Source organism: Theropithecus gelada, chromosome 3 (assembly GCF_003255815.1).
Source record: "Theropithecus gelada isolate Dixy chromosome 3, Tgel_1.0, whole genome shotgun sequence".
Taxonomy (NCBI): Eukaryota; Metazoa; Chordata; class Mammalia; order Primates; family Cercopithecidae; genus Theropithecus; species Theropithecus gelada.
The window spans coordinates 129,642,328-129,668,009 of record NC_037670.1 but is presented as its reverse complement, the minus strand read 5'-3'; the positions used below and the strand labels follow the sequence as shown (position 1 = coordinate 129,668,009).

The 25,682-nt window shown below is 41.1% G+C and overlaps 1 protein-coding gene across 9 annotated transcripts in view; it reads left to right on the top strand.

Moving 5' to 3' along the window:
• SRPK2 (SRSF protein kinase 2) overlaps positions 1-25,682 on the top strand; it is a 303,416-nt gene that overhangs the window by 84,471 nt on the left and 193,263 nt on the right. Inside the window, exons 1-2 of one of the 9 annotated variants that reach the window (XM_025381155.1) lie at positions 22,116-22,157; positions 23,360-23,472. The exons of the other annotated variants lie outside the window; for them this stretch is intronic. The gene's annotated coding sequence lies outside the window, so the exon portion shown is untranslated. Of the gene's footprint in view, positions 1-22,115; positions 22,158-23,359; positions 23,473-25,682 lie in introns of those variants that run through there. 9 annotated transcript variants of the gene reach the window in all.

Below are 25,682 nucleotides of genomic sequence, written 5' to 3'. Positions count from 1 at the left end.
CATTTTGCTCTTAGGACAGACTCTAGAAAGTTATTTAGGAGCCCAAAGAGCCTTGTAATGCAGTTTATATCAATTGGTACTTGCTTTGCCAGAAATTAAAAACGTGTAGCTGTCAGTACACTTAAAATAATAAATTTATTGTATGTTAACAAGTAGCATAATTTTAGGCTGGGTGTGGTGGCTCACACCTGTCATCCCAGCACTTTGGGAGGCTGAGGTGGGTGGATCACCTTAGGTTAGGAGTTCGAGACCAGCGTGGCCAACATGGTGAAACCCTGCCTCTATTAAAAATACAAAAATTAGCTGGGCAGGTGGCATGCGCCTGTAATCCCAGCTCCTTTGGAGACTGAAGTAGGAGAATTGCTTATATCCAGGAGGCAGCAGTTGCAGTGAGTTGAGATCATCCACTGCACTCCAGCCTGGGTGACAGAGTGAGACTCTATATCAAAAAACAAAACAAACAAAAACCCCCCAAAAACTTAGAGCATATTTTAAAATAAAAATGTATGCTTTTGGCTTGGCATGGTGGCTCATGCCTGTAATCCCAGCACTTTATGAGGCTGAGGTGGGTGGATTGCTTGAGTTCAGGAGTTCGAGACCAGCCTGGGCAACATGGTGAAACCCCATCTCTACTGAAAAAATACAAAAATTAGCCGGGAGTGGTGGTGCACACCTGTAGTTCCAGCTACTTGTGAGGCTGAGGTGGAAGGATCACCTGAGCCTGGGAGGTTGAGGCTGCAGTGACTGCACTCCAGCCTGGATGACAATGTGATCCTGTCTCAACAACAACAGAAAGGGATACTTTTTAAAACTAATGAGAAGAATGACATTGTTGGACATTTTTGCAAATTTTTTTAATGTCTGGCTTAATTAAAGCCAGATTCTCATATATGCTTCTGCCTTCACTCTGTTGTGATATGTTATTTTTGTTGAAATATATGAAGAAAATATTCAAACCCAAACTGTGTTCTTGTATATTTTCTTTAAAGCAACAAGCTTATTTCATACACTTTTGAGAAAAATGTCTGTCAGGTTCCCAAATTTGAATAACCAAGGGTTGTCTGTTAATAAACTAAAAACAGCATTCTCTGGAAAAAGCAAATAAAATGATTGCACAAGTGTTTTTCCTGGAGATATGCATTTTACTTTGGTTGGTAGCAGGAATGCTTCCCATTTTAGCACATAGAGTATGAAAACACTGTCAACTCAACATTGAGAGTTAATGAAATTAATTTTTTCATTGTTTCATCAAGAATATCCTTATATGAACCTGGCAACTTTTTAACTGAAAGTTAAATGCAAGGACTGCTAGTACAGCTTGGGGCCACCACATTGATTTGTGCTAAGATGCCAGCAGCTTAATCCACCATTCCTTTTACTTTGTCAGTGCAAATGTTGACACAGAAAGAGGCAAATAATGTCTTGAATCATTATGGAAATAGGTTTGATCTTGGGGACTTCTGAAGGTTTGTGAACTACACTTTGAGAACTGCTGGAAGGGATGAACATTAACACTGGGAGTTGTTTCGGCTGCTCTTCTTCCCCTCAGGGAAAAAAAGAATCAAATGAGAGCCTGATTTTCAGGCATAAAGGAGTGGGAGAGGGAACAAATGTTTATGACATTCCTATTCATTCTCATTTAAGCCTCATAACTGTCGTGTACACTAGATATTGTTGTCCCCTTTTTGCAAATTAGATAAACAGGTCTTGAGGGTTAGAATAGCTTGCCTAAGGTCATAGAACCTAGTAAGTATGGCCAGTGGGCTGGAACTAGAGTCTCCCCTAGGCCACACTTGTCTCCACATGGATATAACTGATCCTGGAGTGAGAAGAGGCTAACTCAAAGGTTAGAATAACTTTGTCCTATCCTTGTATCTCTTGAGTTCTTGCGTTAGTTTCTTATTTTTAACCTTATTAACCTTTTCTAATTAGAACAGTAGGAATTCCTGATTAGAAAGATGGTCATGGAAACAGCAGATAAACTGTTTATCTTTGCTCTAATTTGTAAAATTAAAATAAAGTCATGGAAAAAATATTGTCAGAGTTAGAAGTCAGGAACATAGTTTATCTGGTGGGCTTCTTGGTTTTTAGAACTGTTAGTACTAGTTTGCTGTTGAAGTGCTTACTTAGGTTGGAGGGAAAGTAGTATAAGTGAGTAAATACCAGGCTTTATAAGCGGCCTTGAGAGTGTCTTGATTGAGTGTAGTGAATATACTACCGAAGTTAATGCTATTTCCTAGTCCTTAATGCACAGTAATTTGAGAGGTATTTTCTTCAAGTTAAAAGGCACAATTTTAAGATTTCCTAAAGATGGCTAGGCATGGTGGCTCTCACCTGTAATTCCAGCATTTTGGGAGGCTGAGTCTCTACTAAAAATACAAAAATTAGCTGGGCATCATGGCGGGCGCCTGTAATCCCAGCTACTCGGGAGGCTGAGGCAGGAGAATCACTTGAACCCAGGAGGCGGAGGTTGCAGTGAGCCAAGATCGCGCCATTCCACTCCAGCCTGGGCAACAGAGCGAAACTCCGTCTTAAAAAAAAAAAAAAGACTACCTAAAGATGTCTTTTTGTTTAGTGTACACCTTTTTGCTTTCTATAAAAAGGCTGGGAGTTTCATAATACCAAACAGGGAGTAACTACAGAAAATTTTTAGTGACCAGTACCTATACTTTGAAAGAGGGTTAGGAGGAAAACCATCATAGAATCTCAGAATTAACAAAAATTTATTATGCATTATATTAGAATCATGTCAAATACAACTTATCCAGATTTTTATTGTTTGTTCACCATGAATATTTGTTCATTGAGGGTATATCTGGACTTGCCAAAGGAATGAGAATACAGGTGTGTAATATTTAGCTTGATATTATGTTATAAGTGACTTTAGGGATTAACTAGTCAAGTCATTTTAAAACAGTGGAACCTTTTCTTTACTTGAAATTATATCCAGAGTCCAGTATTTGAAGCATAAAAGGCAAGTGGTTGAAAGGTTGAAATGAGAGTCGTGGGCCCAGAATTCTCGTGCTTGCCTGCAAGTTCTGTTTATCACTGTAGCGAGTCCTTGGTTAGTAGTATTAGTGTGTTAGTACTACAGTGTTAGTGTGCATTAGTGTTCACTCTGTGCCAGCTCTTGTACTAAAGCACTTTACATGTATGATTTCACAGTTTGAAAACCACTTACCTAGTTCAGCTTCTGATTTTTTTCTGTTAAGAAACAGGTCCAGAGAGCTTAAATGAATTGCCCAGGATCTGAAACTAGTTTTCAATAGAGTTCGTATTATTAAAATCCTTGTAGTCAGTTTAGCTAGTGGCATGTGTGTGATGTTTTATTTTTCCAGTTGTTAGATTAATTCAGGTCTTTTGCAGTTAAATAAAAATTTACAGAAGAGTATAAAACAGAAAAAATACTTGACTTTCAGTATCTAGGACTTTGATAATATTTTGGTGTGAATCCTTCTAGGCTCCTTTGTAAGTTTTTTATTTTTTAAAAATAGAAGTGGGATCCCCTGTGGTGTGCAGGCTGGTCTCGAACTCCTGGGCTCAAGTGGTCTTCCCACCTCAGCCTCCCAGAGTGCTGGGATTCCAGGCAGGAGCCACTGCACCCAGCTCATAAATTGTTTCTTTGTTAGAAAATTGACATACCCACCATACCATTTTATTGTGAGCTTTTAAATGCTTAAGAATATATTCTAAGCATATTTCCTGTTTGCCTACATGTTCTTTGTAAGAATGATTAATGAAATTTCACTACATTTGAGCAATTTATTTAATCAGTTTCTCACTATTGGACATTTATGTTTAGAGGTTTTTCTTTTGTTGTTGTATGTAATGTACATCTGTGAGGATTCATTTTTTAGAACATAAACTTCTAGATTTCCAATTACTATGTCAGCAGACATTTAAAAAATGTTTTGGGCTGGGCATGGTGGCTAACGCCTGTAATCCCAGCACTTTGGGAGGCCGAGGTGGGTGGATCGCATGAGGTCAGGAGTTTGAGACCAGCCTGGCCCAACATGGTGAAACCCCATCTCTACCAAAAATACAAAAATTGGCTGGGTGTGATGTTGCACACCTGTAGTCCCAGCTACTCAGGAGGCTGAGACAGAATTGCTTGAACCTGAGAGGCAGAGGTTACAGTGAGCTGAGATTGTGCCACTGCACTCCAGCCTGGGCAACAGAGCAAGACTCTGTCTTGAAAAAATAAAAAATGTGTTTTGAAACATGTTGCCCAAGTAATCTCCGGGAAGGATTTGCCAGTTTATTTTTCAAGACAGGGTCTTCCTGTCATCCAGGCTGGAGTGCAGTGGTGCGATCTCAGCTCAGTGTACCCTCTGCCTCCTGGGTTCAAGTGATTTTCATGCCTCAGCCTCCCAAGTTGCTTGGATTACAGGCATGTGCTACCACCCCCGGTTAATTTTTCATATTTTTAGTAGAGACAGGGTTTCGCCGTCTTGGGCTGGTCTTGGGCTCCTGGCCTCAAATGTCGGGCCAGCCTTGCCTCCCAAAGTGTGTGAGCCACCATGCCCAACTGGTTTTGCCATTTTATATGTTCGTAATACTTGTTATTGAATTGTTGTGAGCCCTGGACAATGCAGTTAAAACAAATAGATGTCATTTTAATTTACATTTTTTGGTTATAAATGAGGTGCGACTTTGCCCTTTTATATTAATTAGTTATTTTTTTTTCTTTTGTATACTGCTAGTTCTTTTACTTGTTTTTCTATTTGAAAACAAGTTTTTTTTTTCTTATTTCTTTTCTTTTTCTTATTTCAAATAAGAAAAGGAGTTCAAGATGCACACCCACTGACATCATACCTCCCTGCCCCTCCAACAGTTCATTACGTCTGTTGCAATTTTTTTTGAGACAGAGTCTCACTCTGTCGCCCAGGCTGGAGTGCATGGTGCAATCTTCGCTGACGGCAACCTCCGCCTCCCTGGTTCAAGCGATTCTCCTGCCTCAGCTTCCCAAGTAGCTGGGATTACAGGTGCACACCGCCATACCTGGCTAATGTTTTTGTATTTTAGTAGAGACGGGGTTTCACCGTGTTACCCAGGCTGGTCTTGAACTCCTGAGGTCAGGCAGTCAACCTGCCTTGGCCTCCCAAAGTGCTGGGATTGCAGGTGTGAGCCACCACGCCTGGCCCAATTTTTTTTTTTTTTTTTGAAATGGAGTCTCACTCTGTTGCCCAGGCGGGAGTGCATTGGTGTGATCTTGGCTCACTGCAACCTCTGCCCCCCTGGTTCAAGCGATTCTCCCACCTCAGCTGCTGGGATTACAGGTGCGCATCACTACACCTACCTAATTTTTTTGTATTTTGGTACAGATGGGGTTTTACCACATTGCCCTGGCTGGCGTCAAATTCCTGAGCTCAAACAATCTGCCCATGTTGGCCTCCCAAAGTGCTAGGTTTACAGGCTTGAGCCACTGCGCCCAGTAATTTTTTCGGGGGGAAAAATGTTTTTTAAAAGTCATTACCTTTTGACAAAACTAAGTCCTAACTTTCTTTTTCCTTACATGTGTGTATGTCTGATTGTCTTGTCTTTTGTGATGTTATTCACTGACCATTGCCTACATTCATTAATTCATTAGTTTTTTCAAAAGGTGATAGTGTAATATTACTGTTTCTTATTTATTCATTTCTGGAGTATTTTGTAAAGAGAAACTTTCTTGCCCGGTGTGGTGTCTCATGCCTGTCATCCCAGCACTTGGGGAGGCCAAGGTGGGAGGATCACTTGAGGCCAAGAATTTGAGCCTAGAGTGGGGAACATAGTGAGACCTCACTTCTACAAAAAAGATAAATATTCCCATATCAACTATTTGTGTACTTCAGGTTGAGTTTGTGAGGGAAAGTCAGGATGCATGCTTGATTCTTTCCTTTTGCTTAGCACGTTGAAAATAGTTGATACACTGCCTTCCAAAAAAATGAAAACAATTAAGTGACTTATGGATTCAGGAATGTTTGGGTTTTATTATATTTGTTGATACATATGATTTTATCTGCAGCCAGCAGGAGCTCCTTTAAAACTGCATCTGAGGCTGGGCACGGTGGCACACACCTGTAATCCCAGCACTTTGGGAGGCCGAGGCGGGCGAATCACAAGGTCAGGAGATCGATAGCATCCTGGCTAACACAGTGAAACCCTGTCTCTACTAAAAATACAAAAAATTAGCTGGGCGTGGTGGCAGATGCCTGTAGTTCCAGCTACTCGGGAGGCTGAGGCAGGAGAATGGCATGAACCCGAGAGGCGGAGCTTGCAGTGAGCTGAGATCTCGCCACTGCACTCCAGCCTGGGCGACAGAGCGAGACCCTGTCTCAAAACAAACAAACAAACAAACAAACAAACAAAAACCAAAAAAAAACTGCATCTGAGGTGCAGGGCTGAGATTCAGCCTTTCTGATCTCAGACCTCTTGCTCTCGAAGACCGTGTACACAATAGAATTGTGCGGTCTATTCTGAGGTACCTAGAAGAAAGGGAAACTTGCTGCGGATTTGTGGGGAGTAAAGTTAATCAGTTTGCTTACTGATCAGCACAACAATTTTTTTTTTTTTTTAAATTTTTAGAGTGGGGACAGGTCTCACTTTGTTGCTCAGGCTAGAGTGCATGTGGCATGATCATAGCTCATTGCAGCCTCAAACTTCTGGGCTCAAGTGGTTTTCTACCTCAGCCTCGTGACTTAACTGGGACTGCAGGTATGCACCACCACATTTGGCTAATTACAAAAAAAATTTTTTTTTCTTTTTTTTTTTTGAGACAAAGTCTCGCTCTGTTGCCCAGGCTGGAGTGCAGTGGCACAATCTCGGCTCACCTCAGCCTCAACCTTCTGGGCTCACGTGATCCTCCCATCCCAGCCTTCCAAATAGCTGGGACCACAGGCGCATGCTACCATGCCAGGGCAATTTTTCTGCATTTTTTTTGTAGAGATGAGGTCTTGCTGTGTTGTTTAGGCTAATTTTGAACCCTGGGCTCAAGCAGTCCTGCTACCTTGGTCTCCCCAAAGTGCTGGGATTACAGGTGTGAGCCACCGTGCCCAGCCAAAGCACTTTTTATGATCACGCTTTTGACAATAGCTGTAGCAAGGTTTTGACTTGTCCAGAGTAGCACAAATGGTAGTACTTTGAACATCAGAATGTTTTCAGTGTTTTGAAGCATTCTAAAATACATTGTATGCTTCTCTACCACTTGAGATTTTTTTTCAAATCTTAAAAAATCTTAGATTTGAAGATTCTTCTTTCAAGGAAGAAAGGTGATATGGTGTCTCTGCTGCCCTGTCACTGAAACTAGGTGCTCGGGTGTGGGCACAGGGAGGAATTTGTTTTGACCCAAAGAAAACTTGGTTCCACGGGGTTTGCCTTTCCCTGGCCTTCCCCTTCTCCTCTTTTTTTTTCTTGTTTGAGCTTCTTGACTCACTCCGAGTAACTGGCCTTTTATATGCATCCGTTAGTCAGAGTACTCTTTCTGGGTTTGCTGGCTGAGCAGTGTCCCCTGGTCTTTGGGCTTTTGATTCTGTATTTGTGGTAACTTGAAACAGTTTCTTTTTCATCTCCACCATGTATCTCCTTTTGTCTTGAGAGCATTTTCTTTTTTGGGGGGTGGAGGTTGTTTGGGTTTTTCTGCCTCCCTTTTTCTAGAATCAGAGCTCATTAAACTCGTCAATAAGGAGAGCGACTTGAGCACAAGCAGTGCTAGAAAGAATCAACAGGCAGATGTTGTACCTGCATTGTATTGTGGTTAGGGCACAAGTGCAACTGTACCTGCATACCCTGGTTGGCAGCATAGAAATAGCAGGCTGGATATAAAAGGAAAATTGACAACAGACTGTAAAAACAGTGGGCAGTGAGGTGTGTCTGTGGCTGCAGAAGAGACAAAATAGAGCAGCTGGCAGTCTGGAAGGGTAGGGTCCCAGGGTCCGTGAGAGACAACCTCAAGTGTGTGGGTGTTCTCAGTTCCAGGGAGCACCAAGGCACACATGCAGCAGGGCTATTGATGCTCCAGCTTTCCTGTTGCTGTCTTCTCTAGGAAAGGCAAACAAGCAGAAAAGGAGTAGCAAAAATTGTGTTTAATTAAAAAAGAAAACTCGTATCTGCATGTGATTCCAAAGATTGAATGTGACAAGTGGTTTTGGTTTTGCTGTTTTGTGACAAGTGGTTTTGGTTTTGCTGTTTTCTGTGGTGTGTTAGTCAGCTTGGGCTGTTATAACAGAACACTGTAGACCACTCCCAAAGTGCTTTAACAACAGAATATGCTTTTCTCACAGTTCTGGAGGCTGGAAGTCTGAGATCAGGGTGCCTGCCAAGGTGGAGGCTGGGGTAAGGATGTTGTTGTCATTGGTGGCGGATAGCTCTCTTTTCCTCTTCTTACAAGCCACAGTTTTGTCATATTAGGGGCCCACACTTCTGACCTTAATTCCGTTCTCCAGATTCAGTCACATTGGGAGTTAGGGTTTAAACATGTGCATTTTGGGGAGAGAGAGTTCATTCCATAGCGTATGGCATTGCAGCTCCAAAAGAACGGTTGCTCACCATTTTTTGTTTTGTTTTGTTTTGTATATCACATAGTGTGCAACCAGTACCATTATCTTAATTCCAGAACATGTCATCATTCCAGAAAGAAATTCCATATCCATTAGCAGTTACCTTTGTGTCATTAGCACTTTCTGAGCAGTTATTCCCTACTTCTTTTGCGCCAGCATCTGGCCGCCACCAGTCTGCCAGATGCTGGCGCAAAGAAAGTAGGGAATAACAGAACAAATTTACCTGTTCTGAAAATTTAACATATTTAATGACCATTTGTGTCTGACTTTGTTCATATAGTATAATGTTTTCAAGGTTCATCTACCCCCTCACCCTTTGTTGTTGTTGTTGTTGTTTTTTGAGGCAGAGTCTCACTCTGTTGCCCAGGCTAGAGTGCAGTGGCGGGATCTCAGCTCATCACAAGCTCCGCCTTCTGGGTTCAAGTGATTCTCCAGCCTCAGCCTCCTAAGTAGCTGGGACTACAGGCATGCACCGCCATGCCCAGCTAATTTTTGTATTTTTAGTAGAGATGTAGTTTCACTATATTGGCCAGGCTGGTCTTGAAGTCCTGACTTTGTGATCCCCCCACCTTGGCCTCCCAAAGTGCTAGGAATACAGGCGTGAGCCACTGCGCCCAGCCAAGGTTCATCTACTTTGTAGCATGTATCAGTACTTCATCTTGAAATTATTTATTCATTTACATTTTATTTTTAATTTTTATTTATTTTTGTCTTCAAGATCCATCCATGTTGTAGCATTTGTCAAACTTCATTTGCTTTTATGAGTGAATAATATTACATTGTATATATGTACCACAATTTGTTTACTCGCCCATTGATGGCATTTGGATTGTTTCTTCCGTTTAGTTATGAATAGAACTATACCAACATTCTTGTATAAAGATTTGAGTTCTTGTTTTCTTTGAGTATAAATCTAGAATGTAATTGCTGGGTCATAGATTAATTTCTGTGCTTTAGTTTTTGAGGAACCACTAAACTTTTTCACAGTGTCGGAACTATTGTACATGATGACCATCTGAGCTATTTTACATAATCACCAGCAATGTACAAGGGTTCCAGTTTTCTGCATCCTTGCCTACACTTATTGTTTCTATTTCTGTTTATAGAAGTCCTGATGGATGTGAGGTGGTATTTCATGGTTTTTATTTGCATTCTCCTAATGACTGATGTTAAGCATCTTTTCATGTGTTTTTGGCCATTTTTGTATCTTTAGAGAAATGACTGCTGAAATCCCTTGCTTGTTGGCCAGGTGCAGTGACTCATGCCTGTAATCCCAGCACTTTGGGAGGCCTAGGTGGGCAGATCACCTGAGGTCAGGAGTTCAAGATCAGCCCAGCCAACATGGTGAAACCTATCTTTGCTAAAAATACAAAAAATTAGTTGGGCGTGGTGGCAGGTGCCACTAGTCCCAGTTACTCGGAAGGCTGAGGCAGAAGAATCGCTTAAACCCAGGAGGTGGAAGTTGCCGTGGGTCCAGATCGCGCCACTGTAGTCCAGCCTGGGCGACAAGAGTGAAACTCCGTCTCCAAAAAAAAAAGAAATTATTTGCTTGTTATTTAATTGGGTTATTTATTTTTTTGTTGGTGAGTTGTAAGAGTTCTTTACATACTCTTGATCCTTGTCAGATATATGATGTGCAGATATTTTTTTCATTCTGTAGGTTTCCTTTTCACTTTTTTGGCAATGTCCTTTGATGCCCAAAACAGCTCTTTACTTTTTATTACAGTTTTTAGTCAAGTAAGGCAGTTAAGGAGGGTTGTACTGTGTGCACAACTGAGCTCCTCCTAGGTTGTGGGTTGTCTGATGGAAAGCGTGTAAAAAGGCTGAAGCAGTTGACGTTAATATTGTGTATTTATGGAAGGGTGGATTTGGCTTTTAAAACTGAGACATAACTTAGTTTTTTAATGCTCCATTTTCATTCCACAAAAGATTTGAGGAAGCTTATAATAGATGTGCCAAGAACTAGGATCAAAGGAAAAATAAGTAGAATAAAGATTGGGGAAAAGAATGTCATTGGAGAGTTCTAGATGGAAAAGAAATATATAGCAGTAGTGTAGGATTATGGGTAATCCAAAATTTTCTTCTTTGTATGTGACTTTCATATTTTTTATTATTTATTTATTTTGAGACAAGTTCTCAGTATGTCACCCGGGCTGGAGTGCAGTGGCGCGATCTCAGCTCACTACAACCTCTGCCTCTTGGGTTCAAACAATCCTCGCTCCTTAGTCTCTCGAGTAGCTGGGACTACAGGAGTGTGCCACCATGCCCCGCTAAATTTTTGTATTTTTGGTAAACATGGAGTTTTGCCATGTTGCCCAGGCTGGTCTTGAACTCCTGAGCTCAGGTGAGCCACCACGTCCAGCCTATTTTTTCATAATTTTTACATTTAATATTTCTTTAGCAAAGAGAACATTTTACTAAAATATTACAATTCTGAATGCATTTACTAGACTTGCTGCGTTCTGTGCACTGATGTATGATCCATTGTCATGGTTTTATCTGCTACCTGTGTTTGTCTTCAGTCTCTCCCTGTTCCCTGAACTTCAGTTGGTTCAGCTGTTCCGCTTCCCAGTACCTCATGGGGTCTTGGACTCAGCAGTATACCTCCCAGGCTCATCTCCCTAGCCTTACACCTTTGCGTTCCATGTTTTCTCTGCTACAGCCTGGCCCCTGTGTGTCTTCCTTTCCATTTGGCTCAGACCTACTGGGACTCATATCAGATCTCACCCCCAGAGGGAGGATTTTCCTGACTCCTTACTCCCCCAAGCGTGAGGAGTTCCTTTGCCTACCTCTGTCATTGTGCAGACCACAGTGCTCACAGCGTTATGTCTATGTGATTTTTTTCTCCTCTACTGGCTTTTGAGCCCCTCAGGGATATAGACTGAGACTTACTGTTTATCCTCGTGTAACAGAGTGTGTGGCCCAAGGTTGGCACCAGTACCTGTCTGCAAAATGGATAAGCAAGATCTATAATGTTACGGGAGGCAAACTGGTGGATGTGGGCTGGATCACTTCTGTAGATGTGATCATGTGGTTGACAGTGCTTTAAAATTGGAGGTATTTTACATCAAAGTCTCTATAGTTTCCATAGTCTGAAAAAAATGTGACTATTTGGCCACTCTGGGTCAGCATGCTTTCATGATAGTTGTTCACTAGGCATTTTTGGTGGTTTGCCACAGATTGGTGTTTTTCTAAAAGATGGGGTTCTGGTTTCTGGCATGTTTTTGCAGTTCTGGCTTTCTGAATGGCTAATTGAGGATAGAGCTTTAATGCAGATACTCGTGTATGTGTAGATACACATGTATACGCTAAAATATACACAAAATGCTGATGAATTTTCTTTTCTTTTTTTTTTTTTGAGACAGAGTCTTGCTCTGTTGCCCAGGCTGGAGTGCAGTGGCGCGATCTCAGCTCACTGCAAGCTCCGCCTCCCGGGTTCACGCCATTCTCCTGCCTCAGCCTCCTGAGTAGCTGGGACTACAGGTGCTTGCCACTGCGCCCGGCTAATTTTTTGTATTTTTAGTAGAGACGGGGTTTCACCATGGTCTCGATCTCCTGACCTTGTGATCCGCCCACCTCGGCCTCCCAAAGTGCTGGGATTACAGGCGTGAGCCACCGCGCCCGGCCGATGAATTGAATTTTCAAGACCTTTAGCTGAATAACTATCCTAGGATACTTCAATGATGAAGGCTCCCATAAAATGAAATGTTTAGTGACTGGAAAAGTTTATCATTTGGAAGTTCATAGACTCCTCAAAGAAAAATGGACATATTGTCTATGCTTTTAATGTATTTGTTTTCCTTTTAGGTAAAATGAGCTTTTTTTTTTTTTTTCTTTTTTTTTCTTGTGACCTTCAGCAAATATTTATAGACTTGCATGGTGAAGTTTTTAATTCCTTTTTGAAATTAAAGATTGAGTTTTGTTACTTATGTTTGGAATTTTAAGAGCATTAAGTAAATGGTATTCTTATGAGTGTATGCAAAGTTTGTGGGCACCTTTTTTGGAGACACTATGGTCCATAATTCCCATTATATTTTTACAGGGGAGTGATTACAGGCGCACTGAAGCAAAGGACTGGGGCCATAGGAAATGAAGCAGCATTGAAGGGCCCTAAGCAGGATTCTGCAGTGATGCGGGTTAAGGATTAGGAAGGTGTGAGGGTAGGAGACCTAGTAGGGGCCAGAAATGATGACAGCTCCAACCAGGATGAAAGATTACAGAGAGAGAAATCCTGTTTAGTTTTCGTGGAGTTTTAAGTAATCTGAGTACTTATGTTAATTATGAAACTGTGATACTATGGCTGAGAATATCCTCTTAATAAGCTACTATGTAGACTGAATTAGAAAAAATGGTAAAATAGTCTCATAGCTCTCTGTAGGAAAAGAACCTTTAGTTGGATAAGCAGAAACCACTTTCCACCTTGTGATACATTAAAGGTATAGGTGTCGGGTGCTTTAGGAACTGCAGAAGTGGTCCTGCCAGTTGGAAAAGTGGTACTACCATAAGAATTTTGGATTATAGTTTCTTAGTAGTCATCAGAATGAAGGTTATATTAAAATCCATACAATTTTATGAAAATGAGTACATGCCCATCATTCCTTAAGGAAGTCCCCTCCCCCTGTTGGTTGCCCTAAATAAGTTCCAATATACAGGACTTGCCAATTTTTATAAATAACAACTGCCGGAACATTTTTGCACGTAAACACATCCAGCCTGCTCAGTAATGGGTTTTCTAGAGTGCTCAGAGAACATAATCTTGTCAATACTTGGGAGGTAGCATAAGAGAAGGGAGAGCAGAAGAAATATTCAGGTGCCAACTCAGTCTGTTTCACAGTTGGTTGTTGGCGAAAGAAGGTCAGGGTTTGTTTCCAGCATGTTTTTGAAATTCCCCTTAGTACAGAATTTTCCGTGAAAACAATGTAAACTCCAGGTGGACCAACAAAAACTCTAACCCTAAACTGCTAATTTGGTGGTATATTTGGGTGACAAGCCCATAACTATAGTAGTAAAGCTATCAGTTAATATTACTAAGTTCTCCCACTTTGCCAAACACTTTGCAAAAACACTTTTGCATATGTTATGTTATGTTAACCTCACCACAATCTTATGAGATACATGATGGAATCCAGAATTAGAGACAGAAAGTAATTTGAATTTCAGGAGCTATCTTTTGAGTCCAAGTAATGTACCAAAGCTCATACTGTTCATCACTGTATATCCTACTTCACTGTTATGATGATTATACAAGATAAAGCATATATTATTTCTGATTATAAAATATGCACTTAAACTCAGGAAATTCAAAAATGTGGAAATAAGGGGGAAAAAAACCCCACCCACAGTCTTATCACTCATACACTTTTAACATAAAATTACCTGGATTCTGTAGGAAATAATATTTACTAATATTTTTTAAGAGCTGTGGGGCATTATAGTGGGATTTTTGTAGAGGTGTATCCTTGTTAATTTTTCTCCAGAAGTGTTTTTAAAGGTGAAGAGTTTAATACTATTTGGGAACAATAAGAGAGAGCACATGTAAGATGACAAACGGATGGCACTGCCAGCAAGGGCTGTGAGGGTGCAAGCCAGCTTTTCTCCCCTGCCAGTCAGTGATTCTGTTCACCAACTTAACAGACTAAGTTCTAGAGCAAAGCACTTACTTATTACACATTGGTTCTCTATACTTCTTTTTGGGTGATCATTTGTTTATCCTTTTAAAAAGGTCATAGAATTTTTCTTCTTCTTTTTTAATAATAAAGCTTTCTTGCTTGAAGAAAAGCCTCTTTGTATCCACCACAGCAGATGGAATGGCATTTGTACTTCTAAATTTTTCAGTAGTAGGAGTACCAAAATAGCACTAAAAATTAATTACTTTGATTACCTCCCCTCCCACCCACTACTGGGGAAAGTCATAATTAAGTCTCCCTTCAAGGTAGTTCATTAGCTCTTGTATATTAAAAAATCTGACCCTTAAATTAAATCTTCCTTTTGAGCTGCCTTTGTGTTTCCAGGACATGTTTAGCTGCACCTGCCTGCTATTCGGTCTCTTTCTTCACCAGAGTTGTAAAATAAGAGGAAAAGGATTGTATTCTCTACTTAGAACTAGAGTTCCGTGGGTAACTTGACAGCTTTCCATAAGTGTGAGTCTCCATATCTATAATCAAGTTGTAAGTTTGTGTTTAAACATTTTCCCCCATATTTAGCCATGTCTGCGCCTTTGTATTGTTTTCTTCTACAAAAATGTTCTTGTAATAGTGTTTTACTTTTAATTCTGAGAAATTTATGACATTTTATTTTTAAAAGTTATTCTCTACTTAAGTTAGAGATGTATACAGCATTAAAATGGATTGCAGATTAAGACATTTGTAAATGAGTGTTTTGGTTAAATGCTTTTCCAACTGAAGGTGGCATCTTGCCAACGAGAGAACGGCAGTTAGCCAGCATGTTTTTTCTTCATGACTGTTTTTTCTTTGTTCAGGCGGAGTACATCCTGCTGCTTCAAGGGTAGAAGACTCCTCATTGCTTTCCTTCATGAGATTTCAAAGGAAATTTTTTTTTTTTTTGCCTGGTTTAAGTATTGACCAAGAAGATGACAGTAATGTGGTCTCTAAGGTTTCACAATTTCTACTTAAACATCTTGGTTCTAGTGATATGTGCTTTGCAAAAATAATTCATAGTGATTATGACTTTTGTTAATATTCTGAAGCTAATGGTATTCAGAGTTCATCTGTCAGGGTCTGATTAAGTTTCTTAGAAGCCCAGTGCACTGAAAAGATTATGCTATGTCTTTTCTCTTCCTGGCAAAATGGAAAATGACAATACTGAAATGCAAACTAATGGAAAGAAGTCCGGCAAAAATTCTCATTGTTACTCATAGCTTCAAAAACTACATCAGATGCCTTTAAAAAAATCCTCTTCTTTTGGTACCTCATTTTTGTTGGTTTTCTAAGCGTGTAGAAGGGGACCAGAGCATGCCACCCCAAAATACCTCACTTTTAGTGTAGGTGTTGTTTTAAGCTGAAGGCATTTAGTTTTCTGCTCTCCACCTTTCTGTCTAAAAACAGGATATACATTTACATTTTTGAAAGTGTTCCTTACTAAAGAACTCCTATTTATTATACATTTCTAGTTAACCGTCCCATGATTTATACCTCTCTCAAAGTCCAGAACTTGTTTTCCTCTGTCTAGCCTTTTCCCCATACTTTATCACCCTTTGTTAAGATGGTGTGTAAGCCCAAATTTTAATCACCCCTTTGAGTTAATACTGAGTTCTCCTTTGTGTACGCACATTGCATGGATAGGTAAACTGTTTTTTTCCCTCCTGCTAATCTTTTATTAACTGGGACCCCAGCCACTGAATCTAAGAGGGTAGAGAAAGAGTGTTTTCCTCTCCAACACTGTGCTTCATTTTTTTCCTGTTGGGTAATTCATTACTGACTCTCCCTAAAATTACACAGAAGAATTAAAGTACCACAGGAATGAAGAAGCGAACATAGATTTATCTGTCAGATGCATTTAAATAAAGTTATTTCTCTAAAATTTGCTTGGTCTTTTGTATACTGTTACAATAAACTAGTAGGCAGCAGAAATTTTTTTTTGTGACAGAGTCTCACTCTATCGCCCAGGCTGGAGTGCAGTGGCACAGTCTCGGCTCACTGCAACCTCCACCTCTCGGGTTCAAGAGATTCTCCTGCCTCAGTAGCTGGGATTACAGGTGCCCACCACCTGTAAAAATACCTGGCCAATTTTGTATTTTTAATAGAGACAAGGTTTCACTGTGTGGGTCAGGCTGGCCTCGAACTCTTGACCTCAAGTGTTCTGCCTGCCTCAGCCTCCCAAAGTGCTGGGATTACAGGCATGAGCCACCACGCCTTGCTGGCAACAGGATTTTTGTTAAGTAATCATCCTCTATTGCCTCCAAGATTTTAGAAATCCCAGAGAAAATGGAAACCTATGAAAATATGAACTAAGTATTTTGAATAATAGTTATTTATTGCTGTGGTTCTAGATGTTTCTCGAGTCTAGACTAGAGGATAGTTTTTATCTTTGTTAGGTCAGGATCTTCTTTAGCTGTGTAATAGTTTGGTTTTAAAGCTGTATGCTTTTTGACTTGTGTTTAGTCTAAGAAGGCTTTTAGTCTTTCTTTTAGTGAAGAGGGTGTCCCTAATCTGAGGGCATCTGTAGGCAGCATGTATCAATCAGTGATTGTAACCTGGGGCCAGGGCAGCCCTATGGTGCTCACAGTAGATTGTCTGTCTCTCTCAAGATTCCTGTAGTCATGATACTAAAATGGAAAGATGGACCAAATATTTTGTTTTTCAGTTTATCAGTTTTTTTTTTTTTTTTGAGTCATCTAACTAAGACTTGGGATACTATCTAACGGGAAATGAAGAGTTAAGACAAAATCAGGACAAGTCTTTGGGCAAGTCAACTCTGTTTACTTTAGTATGCGTACATGCATATCCTGCCTTGTTCCAAAAAGGATTTAAGGTGGCACTGCTGTGCACTTTCTGTGGTTTATGGTCTGAGACTTATTTATAAATACAGTTACTCGTTTCAAATTGAAATGAATCTGGCTTCCAAATGGTGTGTACTGTACTTATCCCAACAATGCTGCCATTGTACCCCAAGGTCTGCTTTAGGATTTGAATATGTTCATTGGTCATAAATGTTTCTCCTTTGATGTTAGAATCAATGTTTGGAACCAGCTGAAAGTCATGAAGTGCCGAGTTTGGTGAATAACCTGGATAGGCAGTCTGGGTTGTTAGAGCTTTTGGTTTATTGTTTTTGACTCATGGACTGTGAGCCAAAACAGGATGACGAAACTAGTTTCTAAGCCACAGTTAACTCCTTGTTAACTTTCAGCAGGCTTGAACAATGGGTCCAGTTGACTCTTGGTCTTGTGCCCCATTAGCAGTGCCATTGAGATCAAGTCAACAAGTTAACATTGTCCTCACTTGTGATTTTGATACGGATGTTTTCTTGGGTTTGGAGTACAGCAAAGTATGCCATTGCAAATTTCATGTTTTCAGGTTGTAATGAAAACTTTTGTAGTCAGCTCTACCGATTTTCTCAGAATATTTCTGTTTTTTTCCAGCTGTTAAGAAAAGATCCAAAACAGTGAACAGGTTGTAACTGCTCTTTATCGCTTGGTGAAAATTTGTTCCAAACATTTTCGCTAACTTTTCACAGACTTAGTCAACTCTGCCAGATATTAGCGTGTTTTGGTTTTTTATTATGTAACTATTAAACCGTACAAATCGAGTTATTACTTTGACATCATTTTATAGATGAGGAAACATTTATGAAAGATGAGACTTAGGGGCCAGGCGCGGTGGCTCAAGCCTATAATCCCAGCACTTTGGGAGGCCGAGACGGGCGGATCACGAGGTCAGGAGATCAAGACCATCCTGGCTAACACGGTGAAACCCCATCTCTACTAAAAAAAATACAAAAACTCGCCAGGTGAGGTGGCGGGCGTCTGTAGTCCCAGCTACTCGGGAGGCTGAGGCAGGAGAATGGCGTGAACCCCGGAGGCAGAGCTTGCAGTGAGCTGAGATCCGGCCACTGCACTCCAGCCTGGGCTACAGAGCGAGACTCCGTCTCAAAAAAAAAAAAAAAAAAGAAAGATGAGACTTGATTGAAGGGATCAGAGATACTAAAGAATCAAGATTCAAATCCCATTTTTCTGGGGTTTTTTTTCAGTGTTTAATGCTGCCAGTGCTGCCATGATGGACATCAGCCATAACTTCCTTAATTTTCTTTTAGTAATATGAATTAATTTTCATATAGGAATATGAAAAGAGCTCTTCCCTTTTATTTCCATAAATCTCACTTGTGGATTTAATGCCACCCAAAATTAAATGTTAATTACTTTTTACTCAGGTCATTTTTTTTTTTTTTAATTTAAGTTCTAGGGTACATGTGCACAATGTGCAGGTCTGTGACATATGTATACATGTGCCATGTTGGTGTGCTGCACCTGTTAACTCGTCATTTACATTAGGTATTTCTCCTAATGCTGTCCCTCCCCCAGGCCCCCACCCTATGACAGGCCCCGGTGTGTGATGTTCCCCGCCCTGTGTCCAAGTGTTCTCATTGTTCAGTTCCCACCTATGAGTGAGAACATGCGGTGTTTGGTTTTCTGACCTTGTGATAGTTTTTTCAGAGTGATGGTTTCCAGCTTCATCCATGTCCCTACAAGGGACATGAACTTATCCTTTTTTATGGCTGCATAGTATTCCATGGTGTATATGTGCCACATTTTCTTTCATTTTTTTTTTTTTTTTTTTTTTGAGACGGAGTCTCACTCTGTCGCCCAGGCTGGAGGGCAGTGGCACAATCTCAGCTCACTGCAAGCTCTGCCTCCCAGGTTCATGCCATTCTCCTGCCTCAGCCTCCAGAGTAGCTGGGACTACAGGCGCCTGCCACCACGCCTGGCTAATTATTATTATTTTTTTTTGTATTTTTAGTAGAGACAGGGTTTCACGTATTAGCCAGGATGGTCTTGATCTCCTGACCTCATGATCTGCCTGCCTCGGCCTCCCAAAGTGCTGGGATTACAGGCGTGAGCCACCACACCCAGCCATGTGCCACATTTTCTTAATCCAGTCTATCATTGATGGACATTTGGGTTGGTTCCAAGTCTTTTTTTTTTTTTTTTTTTTTTTTGGAGACAGAGTCTCGCTCTGCCGCCCAGGCTGGAGTGCAGTGGCGTGATCTTGGCTCACTGCAAGCTCCGCCTCCCGGGTTCATGCCATTCTCCTGCCTCAGCCTCCCGAGTAGCTGGGACTACAGGCGCCCGCCACCTCGCCCGGCTAGTTTTTTTGTATTTTTTAGTAGAGACGGGGTTTCACCGTGTCAGCCAGGATGGTCTCGATCTCCTGACCTCATGATCCGCCCGTCTCGGCCTCCCAAAGTGCTGGGATTACAGGCTTGAGCCACTGTGCCCGGCCTCCAAGTCTTTACTATTGTGAATAGTGCTGCAGTAAACATACATGTGCACGTGTCTTTATAGTAGCATTATTTATTTATTTATTTATTTATTTATTTTGAGACGGAGTCTCGCCCTGTCGCCCAGGCTAGAGTGCAGTGTCCGGATCTCAGCTCACTGCAAGCTCCGCCTCCTGGGTTCACGCCATTCTCCTGCCTCAGCCTCCCGAGTAGCTGGGACTACAGGCACCTGCCACCTCGCCTGGCTAGTTTTTTTGTATTTTTTTAGTAGAGACGGGGTTTCACCATGTTAGCCAGGATGGTCTCGATCTCCTGACCTCGTGATCCGCCCGTCTCAGCCTCCCAAAGTGGTGGGATTACAGGCTTGAGCCACCGCGCCCGGCCTAGTAGCATGATTTATAATCCTTTGGGTATATACCCAGTAATGGGATGGCTGGGTCAAATGGTATTTCTAGTTCTAGATCCTTGTGGAATCACCACACTGTCTTCCACAATGGTTGAACTGGTTTACACTCCCACCAACAGTGTAAAAGCATTCCTATTTCTCCACGTCCTCTCCAGCACCTGTTGTTTCTTGATTTTTTAATGATCGCCATTCTAACTGGCGTGAGATAGTATCTCATTATGGTTTTGATTTGCATTTCTCTGATGACGAGTGGTGGTGAGCATTTTTTCATGTGTCTGTTGGCTGCATAAATGTCTTCTTTTGAGAAGTGTCTGTTCATATCCTTTGCCCACTTTTTGATGGGATTGTTTGATTTCTTCTTATAACTTTAAGTTCTTTGTAGATTCTGGATATTAGCCTTTGTCAGATGTGTAGATTGCAAAAATTTTCTCCCATTCTGTAGATTGTACTCAGGTCGTTTTTAATTTTATACTGACATGAAGCTTAGATATGCATTAATTTCTATTAGTTGTATTTTGGCCTTGAAAATGGTTATAGTACAAATGAAAATATTACAGTACATTCCTCTTGTGGCTGTTCTTTTGTTCCATAAGTCATGGCAGAAAATCAGTTTTGTTTTATAGTCACATTTGTGTTTGTGTTGAAATATTAGTACATCCCAGCCATGATGTCAGATGTATAACTATACAGGTCACACAAGTTTTCTATGTGCACGTAGTGTTCTAATACTATATATATATATATGTATATATATGTGTATATGTGTGTGTGTGTGTGTATATATATATATTTTTTGAGATGGAGTCTCGCTCTCTCTTGCCCAGGCTGGAGTGCAGTGATGTGATCTTGGCCCACTGTAGCCTATGCCTCCCGAGTTCAAGCAATTCTCCTGTCTCAGCCTCTTGAAGTAGCCAGGCCTACAAGTGCATGCCACCATGCCCGGTCAATTATAGATAATATTGTATTTTAAAAATTAATTTGTACATTTGAATTAAGTTGAAGCATAAATAATTTCTCTGTTAAATATTATATTTAATTTTTGATGGGTACTTCATATGCTTGTTGCTGAAAGGAATGATTTTTATTTTGGAAATATTTTAGATCTGTGTATTGTTTGTTTTGTATTCTTTTTTGAGATGGAGTCTCTTTCTGTCACCCAGGCTGGAGTACAGTGGCATGATCTTGGCTCACTGCAACTTATGCCACCTGGGTTCAAGCGATTCTCCTGCCTCAGCCTCCCAGATAGCTGGGATTACAGGCACCCCCCACCATACCTGGCTAATTTTTGTATTTTTTGGTAGAGATAGGATTTCACCATGTTGACCAGGCTGGTCTAGAACTCCTGACCTCAGATGATCCGCCTGCCATAGCCTCCCAAAGTGCTGGGATTACAGGTGTGAGTCACGGCACCAGGTCTCATCCCATTAATGAGTTATGCTTCTTGTGAGGTGATGGGACCATTATTCTCTCTCCTGTGTCTGTGGTACAACAGATGAAAAGATGAATATATTTAATTTCTTAATGTTTCTTTTGCTAATTTTCCTTAGCTAGGAATATATGTGTTAGCTTTAGTGTCTTTTCGGGTTCAGATTATTTTTGGTAGGCCTTAAAAAATGAGAAGATAAAGGATATCAGAAAGAAGCCTTAAGGTAGATCCTTTACTTGCAAGTATCAGGCTCTCCCACCTGACTCCACTCATAGTGAAAAATGAAAACAAAAGTAGTTGACGTAGCAAATATTTTAACATTTAAAGCTTGATAGAGCTTTGCAGGTTTAGGAAAGATAACTTGCCAGTCTCCAGATTGGGATGGTGATACTGTGTGGCCCCACCTCCATCCAGGCCATGCAGAACACAGGACTTTAGAGAAACAGAGGCTGTCATTCTCAGTTCCAACAGGAGGAAGAGTGCCCACAGCCAGTCCTGTTAGGGCAAGGAGCAGCGCTTCTGGAGACATGGCAGATCTTTTTTCAGTGGGTATGGATGGGGGAGGGTCTTTGGGGGCTGGTGGAAGGTAGAGGGCATGCATGGTGGTGAAAGTGGGATGTAGGAGAGGGTTTGGGTGATGGTGGATAACTGGATTCACTGTGTGCTAACTGAGCTGAACAGAGTATAAGGCGTTGGCCTCCATTGTCTCCCTGGAAAGACTGCTGTCACAGATTCTGTTGCTGGCATTGTGAAGCAGGACTGCGTGAAGTCCTCCTTACAGGGGGAGGTTGGCTCTGTTGGAGTGGGCCCTGTGACTCTGCTGTCTCCTACTGCCAACGCGAGGCATCAGCTGAGGAGGGATGGGGATTTTAGGCAGGGAGTTGCAGTATAATCTGAGCCATGCTATCCTATGGAGCCTTTTTATTTCATACTTTGTTTGCTTTTCTTTTTTGCAAGAGATAGGGTCTTGCTCTGTTGCCCAGGCTGGCTTCAGACTCCTGGTCTCATGCAGTCATCTCACAGTTTAGCAGTTTCTTAGGGTCAGACACTGTATGACCTACTCCTGGGTATTTACCTAAGTGAAACAGAAACTTAGGTTCAGAAAAAAAAGCTATATGTAACTGCTTGTAGCAGCATTTTTTTTTTTAACAGTTAACAAAAATGTGGGCTTTCCAAATTTCCCTAATTGGTGAATGAATAAACAAACTCTGATATATATCCATAACAATGGAATACTACTCATCAGTTAAAAAAAAGAAGAACTACTAATACATGCAGCAAGTGGATGCATCTATAAAGGCATTATGTTAAGTGAAAGAAGCTAGATTCAAAAGCATACAGACTCTGGGAAACACATCAGTAGTTGCCAGGAGGTAGAGGTGGGAGAGGAATTGGCTGTAGTGTGGCAATGGGGAATTTTTTGGGTGATGAAACTCTTCTATATTTTGGTTGTGGTAGTAGTTACACAACTGTGTCAAAACTTACACAACCAAACACAAAAAAGATGAGTTTTACTGTATATAAAAATTACCAGCCAGGCATGGTGGCTCACACCTGTAATCCCAGCATTTTGGGAGGCTGAGGTGGGCAGATCACGAGGTCAGGAGTTCAAGACCAGCTTGGCTAACATGGTGAAACCCTGTCTCTACTAAAAATACAAAAACTAGCTTGTCATGGTGGCACATGCCTGTAATCCCAGCTACTTGGGAGGCTGAGGCAGGAGAATTGCTTGAACCCAGGAGGTGGAGTTTGCAGTGAGCTGAGATAGCGCCACTGCACTCCAGCCTGGGCAACAGAGTTAAGACTCCATCTCAAAAAAAAAAATAAAAAAAAATAAAAAATTACAGCTTAGTTAAAAATGAAAATAAAAGTGATTGATGTAACAAAGATTTTGTTAATTGTTAAAGCTTGATAGAGCTTTGTAGGTTTGGGGAAGAGAACTTGCCAGATTGTGGTAATTTCTGAAGGCCTTTCAGGTAGATTGTAGCATGGACCTCCTGTATGTCTGAAATGGTAAATGGTGTGCCTTATCTTTTATAGGAGTGAACAACCAAGGCGGTGGGGCTGTAGGATGTTGACACATCTGAGGGCCTGATGGCCACCGTATTAGGGAAAGTCAGTGTGTTTTGAAAAATATGCAAATGTTCAATAAGGTAATATTAAGTACAGTTTATAGTGAAAATGTGATAGCTGTATTCTACCTGTGTTTCCAGCACTTGTGATCACTGTGACTTATGGACCACAGATCTGTGTCTATGTCACTTCATTCAGTGTATTTATTGAACACCATGTAAAACTAAAGGTCTTTGGCAATTGGTTTGCTGTTTCTAACAGCTTGTTTTTACTTTATATTCCAAAAGTAATGGCAAAAAACGCAGTTTCTTTTGCACCAGCCTAATAAAATTGGCCCATATTTATTTCAGTTTGAGAATTTTATTATACCTGTGAGTTACTGTTATTGACAGCTCCCTAGAGTATTGCCCAGTGGGTGGGTGAGGGGAGTTCACTAAGTATTCTTAGTCTCTAGTTTGTGAGACTTAAAACCCCACCACACATTATTCTAAACCTGCTGTAAATATTATGAGAGGCAGTATGTAGTAGTGGCCTCTGGAGCTGGAGTGCCTGGATTTGTTTTCTAGCTTTGCCATTTGCTAGTTGTATGACCTTGGGCCAATCTGTTTAACCTCTCCACTTTAGTTTTCTCTTCTGTAAAAGAGGGTTGGTAATGACAATGTCTACTCCATGGAGGGTTTGTGTGGATTAAATGAGCTAATCAGTAGTAAGCCCCCACAACAGTACCTGGCACATAGTAAGCTCTGTATTAGGGTTTTTCTTCTGTGTCAGTTAATAGCCTCATAAGCCTTCCTCAAATATTTAAATACAGGAATGGCTATGATGCCAACTCTCCTTTGGCTTCCTGAAATCAAATTTCCTTAGTTCTTGTAAAGCCAGTGGACTTCCATCATATTTTCTTTCCTCTCCTATTTCACTGTAATTCCTCTAAGTTGTACTTTATTATATATTTGAATTTTAGGAAATATGCTTGATGCATTTGGAATCTTTTTTCTAAAGACTTTAAAAATCATATACACTAACTGGAAATAATTTGTTACATTTTTTTCCTTTTGTGTTCAGAGGCTCAAAACTATTTCATTGCCTTAAGAAATATGAGTCAAAACTATGTATCTCCTAAGTTAGGAGCCTACGAAGGCCGAGATTCAGAAAAATTGGTAAATTAAGAGGACTGAATACTAGAAATCAAAAGAACATCCACTTTTTTGCTTCTCCGTATATGCTATTACTTCTGCAAAATTGTGTGTCTTTTATAGAGAAAAGTACTCTTAGCACAAAGCTGATTGTCAAGAGTATTTTGAAGATGCTTGTTGAAAAGCACTTGTGGAATAGTTTATGGAAACAGCTGTGAGATTGCACAAAGTATTCTTGTACTCTTCAGAGCCATTCTTTAGTAGGAAAAAATAAGGTCCATATTTTAAGCTTGATGATAGCAAGCCATTTATTAGACTTTTCTCCTTGTGGGGTTAAATTGTGTAGTTTTTTTTTTTTTTTTTTTTTGAGACGGAGTCTCGCTCTGTCACCCAGGCTGGAGTGCAGCGGCCAGATCTCAGCTCACTGCAAGCTCCACCTCCCGGGTTTATGCCATTCTCCTGCCTCAGCCTCCCGAGTAGCTGGGACTACAGGCGCCCGCCACGTCGCCCGGCTAGTTTTTTTGTATTTTTTAGTAGAGACAGGGTTTCACTGGGTTAGCCAGGATGGCTGACCTCGTGATCCACCCGTCTCGGCCTCCCAAAGTGCTGGGATTACAGGCTTGAGCCACCGCGCCCGGCCGTGTGGTATTCTTTGTTTTTTTTTTTTTTTTGAGACGGAGTCTTGCTCTGTGGCCCAGGCTGGAGTGCAGTGGCCGGATCTCAGCTCACTGCAAGCTCCGCCTCCTGGGTTTACGCCATTCTCCTGCCTCAGCCTCCCGAGTAGCTGGGACTACAGGTGCCCGCCACCTCGCCCGGCTAGTTTTTTGTATTTTTTTTGGTAGAGACGGGGTTTCACCGTGTTAGCCAGGATGGTCTCGATCTCCTGACCTCGTGATCCGCCCGTCTCGGCCTCCCAAAGTGCTGGGATTACAGGCTTGTGGTATTCTTTAGAAGCACTTCAGGAAACCATGAGCTCATTTGCTAGCAGTGTTTGTATCCTGTATACTGAGAATTTGAGGTGACTTTTGTAGCCATTCTTAATCCTCAGTATCTTTCCTTGTGGAACCTGAACCCTGTGTGTCTAGCGTTATCCAAGAGAAATATTGTGTGAGCCACTAGTGTACTTTCAAATTGTGGTAAAATGTACACCACATAAA